The 7,065-nt window shown below is 32.3% G+C and overlaps 1 long non-coding RNA gene across 1 annotated transcript; it reads left to right on the top strand.

The window, feature by feature from the left end:
* Positions 1–4,379: 4,379 nt before the first annotated feature.
* On the top strand, positions 4,380–6,708 carry LOC143043326 (uncharacterized). The gene is made up of 3 exons (XR_012968311.1): positions 4,380–4,514; positions 5,064–5,242; positions 5,979–6,708. It is a non-coding gene; the product is annotated as an uncharacterized LOC143043326 (long non-coding RNA).
* The last annotated feature ends 357 nt before the right edge of the window (positions 6,709–7,065 follow it).

The raw sequence follows: 7,065 nt of genomic DNA, 5'->3' as shown, positions 1-7,065 counted from the left end.
GGCGTGCTTCAGCTGGCCCCTTAAAAAGAATGTATACTAGTTCAGTGAAATTGGAAGTCAAACTAAACTCTAAAATGTGCACAAAAAACTAAAATTAAAAATTATACAAGACTTACAAAGGTCTAACTTGGAACAGGCGCAAAAAGGCTGAGGGATTTAACTGTTTTTGGAGATCTACGCTGTAGAAAAAACAAAGATGAAAGTAGTTTGGATCTTCATTCGATGGGATGGGAGGAGGTTGGGGGAAAGAAAAAAATGTCTCTTAATTTTGTGGAGTATGATTGATTTTGCTTGCCACAGTCCGTTTTATAATCCATCGTTGTTGATCATTCTGTAAATGTCTCAACGAAAAACACGTCAGCATTAGATGCAACATTCCTTTAAAAAAATTAGTTCTTTGCTTTTAAGTACCTGAACATCAATCTCAAAACTATTATTCTTTATAATTTACATAGTCTTTATTATATTCAAACTCAATTACATGTCTAGTAATTTTAAACTTTAAAAGACCTAACGATTTATAAACATACACTTTTATGTAATGTACACTACTGGACAAAAAAACAACTGTCCATACCAGTAACAGTCATTGTACGACTGTCTTAGTCTGTGAAAGACTGGTGATGACTGTCAAATCTGTCATATTTCGTTGCAACAGTTCATTTATGTCTGTCCCAACTTTTTTACGGGTTGTGAAAGTCAAAACATGCTACTAACTGTCGCAGTGGTTTACAGTGTTGTCACAGTCAAAATCTATTTATTACAGTCTTTCGATTTTAACGTAATTTGGAAGTGGTCAACGGGAGATAACTCGCGATTGACTTCGATGTCGCAAAATGGCTGAAAAAGTCATATTTCGCAGAAGATAAATATTAGCGTTTAAATGTACATTAATTGTTTCCATATTTTCATTTAGTTAAAATAAATTAATAAAAGTTAAATAGAAATGGTTGTATAAAATTAGAACGACTTACTCAAAGTCCCGGATGTCAGTCGGCAATGTAAACAATCGTCTGCCGGTAGATATTGTTTACATTGATTATGGTACGCAAAGTGAAAGGTTTTAAGAGTAAAAAGCAGACGGAGCGGTTACGGAAGGTTCTACAGGGTCTAGTAGATCGGAGAAGTGAAAGATGTGCAACAGATGGCAAGGTTCTTTCCGTTTTGAAGGACCATTCTTATGCATCCGCGAATGATGTCAACCCCCCATAAACGTCGCAGAGCAGTTGTTTTCAACTGCGACACAAACGTCCTGGTCTATGGGCAGACGCATAGTGGAACTTGGTGTTCTTGCAGAGGGTCTGTCTGGTTGCAAAAAGTGTGGACTACCTCTGAAGTTGGCTCATCCATCTGGCATTGTGACATATGGATTGTCAGCTATTATCAAGGTAAAAATTCACAGACATTTATATTCTATCTCTTTGTATGAAGAAGATGTTCCTTTAGGATAAGGGGAACTGCCCACCTTCTTTTGCACATGCTCTCTCTCTTCAAATTCACAAACTTTAAACAACCAACCTTTAAGTGATCATGAGAAATGTGTTTTTCTAGTGGTTATATGCTGCCCAATTTTTTTTAATGTTGAACCGCTTATCTTTAGAATTTTTCAGCATAGCAACCCCCTCTCTTTTGGACAAGAATTTGATTTTTTTAGGAGAAGTAAGAATTATAATGCCCTGCATTTTTTTATTTGTAATCTCTGACTTGCCTTGTTATTTTTTACAAATCCATTCTCATGATCTTGGATTTTTTCATTTGTTCATATCCTACTCTTTTTTTTATAGATTTCATCCTTCTTTTTTTCCACTTCTGAATTTTTTAATCAAGACACTTGTGTTGCCTTTTTCAAATTCTATCCTAGCCCCCTTCCCTAAAAATCAAATGGTAGCTTCCTAATACTTGGTTATGGTGGAATCTCATCTTTTTAAGTGACCATAAAAGTTGGGGGTAGCTGTGATTAAAATAATGTATCTATTCAATTTGTCAAATGGACTGCACCAGGATTTAATATTTGTAAAATATCAACAACTCTACCAAACACAGGATTATTACAGGAAACTTGTTTGTTTTGTATTTAATACACAACTAATCTGCATTATAAACCAACTTGAATAATGGACATTGACGGAGAAATAAAGCTGGTATCGGGACCGTTCGCCCTAAGGACATGTTCGCCCTAGGTCCGTTCGCTCTGAGTTCGTTCGCCCATAGAGTCTGTTCGCCCTACTATAAAAATATCAATATGAATTGAAGTTGAATAAATTTATTCAGATATTTCTATGGTACATGTATATACATGTATATATCATGTATATTCTTGCCATTTATGGAAACATTGCAATATTTAAGAGTTTATTGCTTGTTTAGGATCATTAATTGTTCAAAGAAAAAATAATTCGGATCACTGATTATTGTGATACTTGTCTTTTGATGGATTAATAATAAAAACAAACGTTTTGTTTTGATAAAATATTCAGCTTTAAATTAATAAAAAACAATTGATTGCGGCAATGTTATATTCTGTCAATTTTTCAACAAACTTTAACATATTTTGTTCAAATACTTAAATCAATGCAATTAGAAATCAATTAGAAAAAAATAAAAATCCAGGTGCATGGACCCTGGACGAACAGGTATCAGGGCGAACATGAATTAGGGCGAACGGACCCGGATTCAATAAAGCTGGTGGTAATAATTTGGAAAACTATCAATCTTTTTTTGTAGTCACTTAATTTTTTGTATACTTATATATTGATGTACAAAAAAGACTAGTAACATAAAATAAATCGTTCGGGTTAATTTAAAGATAAATTTAAACTATTAAAGATAGTGCTTAATTGAAAATGGACAAACACAGCTTATGGGGGCTGAGGTCAAGTAATAGAAACAAAATGACTCTTAGTCAATCGCTTAATTCTGTAAAGCTTACAAGTAAAAAGTAATAACAATCATTTTACTCCCAATAGCATACACAATCTGCATCGACAAACATTGTTTTTACTGTTGAATGTATAAAACACACTGCATGTAGTAAGTACATATTGCATTACATTAAATTATAATGAATTTGTAAGAATATTTTTTCTTAACATTTCAGATACCATGTTATAATACCAGATGTCTTCACATAAACAATGTTGCAACTGGGAAAAGACATAACAAGATATGGGATGCCAACACCAAATTAGCTACAGGTATTTTTAGTGAACAATGACTGTGTCTAAAGTCTAAACACAATTTCGCAAATGATAACTAGAGCAAATTATTATTCCCTCTTTTAAAAATGTCTTAATTACAGGGTGTTCGTGACTTGGGATATGTACACAATGTTTATATTGAATATTTATATGCTTACTTAACTGTCAGATGCTGATTTAGACAGGGGCAAGTGGCCCAGCCCCCCCCTTTTTTGGGGAAAAAATTGGTTGATTATATAGAGAACTACTGAAGCATGACTGTCGGGGACCCCTCTAATGGCAGTCAGTGCCCCCCTCTTAAATTTCTGGATCCGTAATTAACTGTAAATTCAAAAATTTATGCAAGATTTTAATTATTATAATTAATTCAATTAAGTTATTATTGCAGCACATGTATAAAGAACTTACATTCAATTTTACACTATATTTTTGTCACAAAATGCAACTTCTCCTGTTATAGTAATACATAATATTGATAAAAATTTGTGAAATTAAACATGCTTAGTATTATTTATCAATATTCAGAATTGTTTATTTTCTATGCTGCTATTACAAATTAAGACTTTCAATGTTAAATTTTCTCTTTTTAATTTTAGCTATGGTGCATACTGGTATTGGAGGAAGACAAAACACAAAGCAGCAAGCTGTCCAATCTAGGAAGCACACAGGGGAATGAAAGTTTCAACAAAAGTGTGGCATCCAAAGCACCAAAGGCACATTTTTACAGTGGTTCCTCCAGTCTAAACATAAGAGTAGCGGCATCTGTTGCACAGAAAAATGAAGGACAATCCTATTTACTCAAGGTACCGTATACTATTTGATTTATTTTTGTTTAAAACTTTATTGTTTGCTACTTTTAAGCACTTGTCAAGAAGCAAACCTAGACAGACAAACCATAGGAAAATTTAGGAATCATATGACAAAGAAGGAACAAGTTAAAAGAACTAAAAAAAAACGAAAACAACAAATAAGAAGCTCAGACAGAGTTTAACAATTGTAGCTTATAAAATAAACAAGGAGCAGACAAAAGTCTTCTTTTTTAAAAAGCAAATATATTGACTATGTGTGCTTACTGTTTTTCAAATTAATTGTTAGAACTTAAATTATATGGTTAAATTTAGCATGTTAGTCTGTTTAAATTTAAGTGAAAATACTTATTACTATATTATTCTTTCAGGTCAACAAAAAAATAGGTTTATCTCCAGGTGTCCATACAAGGCGGTTGGCTTTTTAAAGAGATATTCAAGCAAGAAAAAGGAAGGCAATTAGTGTCACACGGAAAGAAAAAATCAGACGGATCCAGCTGAGAAACAGACGGTATGTTGATAATGCACTTCTGCAAACTCCAGATAAACACAATACATTCCATTTTTTAACTATGTATTTTCTTCTGAGCCAATAATAGATCAGTTACCTCATAAAGTCATTGCTCATAGGAGAAGAATAAATTGTGTGTCGGTTAGTGTCACTATTTATTTGGCTGTCTTGGCACTTTAAATGAGCCATTATACCATGTAAAAAAAAAGAACTATTAAAAAAATTATATGCAATTGCCCTGGTCATTTTGAAAATAAAAAAAATATATTCTTTATAATTTTTTGCATTAATTCTTTCAACTCATTGTTGGCGGCATCAAACTATGCTCACATATAATTTTTGTTAACATCAGGCAATGTATGCACACCTCCTTATGCTGGTCCAAGTTTGTGCAAAATACAAATTAATTTTGGCGAAGCATCTGCTTGTAAATAAACTAACAAAATTCATTGGAAGAAAGATTCAGAAACAGACCAATAACAATATGTTGTCCATTATATATATTTTTTTATTTTATTATGTGAAATTCAAAAATTATTGCTTTTTCAGAATAAAGAAAAATACTGTAAAAGAATTGTGCGAGGGCCTAAGTTACAGTAGTGCAATTGATTTGCAGGACCACCAAGACATTACAGAGATTCCCTCTGCACCATCTCCACCAATAGAAAACTGCCATATTCAGGAGACAGCAAAACTTGTTTGCTTTGACTTTGAAACTACAAGTTTAGGTAAACATATAATTCATATTTAAATAATAAGAGATCAGTGTTGGTATAGTTTGCAAGTCTTTAATTAACCTTTCATTATTTCATCTTTAATATGCAACATTTGTACATGCAATCAACATGAACAAGTTTAAAAAATAAGTGATTATTGACTGATACAAGAAATGAAACTGATAGAAAAACATTGCCTAAAATTTGTTAATATTGACATAATCATATATATTATATATGAAGTGAGAAATGTGCTTTCATGCAAAACTAAATAACAATTTCAATAATCATTAAAGAGCAAATCCATTATCTTTGGTGCATGATTAGCAAGAACAACACAAAGAATTAAAAAAAAGTATACTTTTAAAAACAGCTTGAACACACTGTAACAGTCACATTGTTATCTCGAACTAACAATAGTAGAGGGGCATTATGTTTTTCACTCTGTGCGTCCCTCAATCTGTATGTTTATTCATCCTGTGTCAGGTTAAAATTTTGTTAAAGTTTTTGGTCATACAATTTATGCTGAATTTGAAGTCTAATCTACCTGAAACTTAGTACATATGTGGCCTATGATATGATCTTTCTAAATTAAATGCCAAATTAAAGAAATGATAGTGGGAATGGGGCATCAGTGAACTATGCACTACTATTCTCTATTAAAATGTCTCTTTTCAAATACAACATTTGATATAGGAACAATCACAATTCTATTTGCTTTAAAGTTCTTTTTATTTTTTTTTTAAAGCACGTGACTCACACATCACTCAAATAGCTGCTGTCAGTGGGGACAATCATTGGAGCTGTTACGTAACTCCAAAGATTCCAATAACAAATCAAGCTAGTGATATAACTGGCATTACAGTAAGGAATGGCAGAGTGTTTCATCAAGGGAAACCTGTTGACTCTCTTTCTATTTCCAAGGCCATGGAAGATTTTTTCAAGTTCATCAAAGGAGAAGGTGATAATATATACCTTGGAGGTCATAACATTAAAACATTTGATTGTCATGTAATGATCAATACTTTAAAATGTATTGGAAAATCCAACATTCTAAATACACATATTCGAGGATTCTTGGACACCAGACTTCTCTTCAAAATTAATAACCCAGACCTCAAATCTTTCTCACAAATAAATTTACTCAAAACTCTCCTGAACTGTGATTATGCTGCACATGATGCACTACAGGATGTGACTTTCCTTCAAAAACTTATGGAATCATCCAAAATTGACTTTACTGATGCCAAATTTTCTTCTGCAACTTTTACTGTCCCAGCAGCATTCCATTCCTTTGACCAATCAGCTTCATGCAAGTTAAATCTACCTTCACTACTGGAATTTGTTGACAATAAAGTGTTAAGCATTGGAATGGCACGGAAAATTGCGGCTTCAAACCTTAATAAGGCTTCACTTCTAATAGCATTTGCAAGAAGTCAGGAGAATGGATTACAACAACTTTTTTCTGAAGAATGTGGCAAAGGACCAAGAGTAACAAAATCTTTTAAAATAATCCATGCTGTTTCCAAGTATATTTCAGAACACTTAATTGAAAGTTAATCTACTATAACTACATATGTATTTACAATCAACTTATTCATTAACTGCAACAGACTGATATTATCAATATTTTGTGTTTGTCTATAAGCTATCTCTGTAAAATACTTTTTATCTATTGTGACCCTAGAACCTTTTTTTGAAAATTCTGAATTTCCATAAGAAGTATTCACTACCACTAAAATTGTCTTAACCCAATGTAAAATAAATTCAATAAAAGCATAATATGTGTGTTAATTTTACAACAAAGCATATAGAAAATAGTGAATCTGTTTTCA

This window comes from Mytilus galloprovincialis, chromosome 8 (assembly GCF_965363235.1).
Source record: "Mytilus galloprovincialis chromosome 8, xbMytGall1.hap1.1, whole genome shotgun sequence".
Taxonomy (NCBI): domain Eukaryota; kingdom Metazoa; phylum Mollusca; class Bivalvia; order Mytilida; family Mytilidae; genus Mytilus; species Mytilus galloprovincialis.
This window is presented reverse-complemented; position numbering and strand designations above follow the sequence as displayed.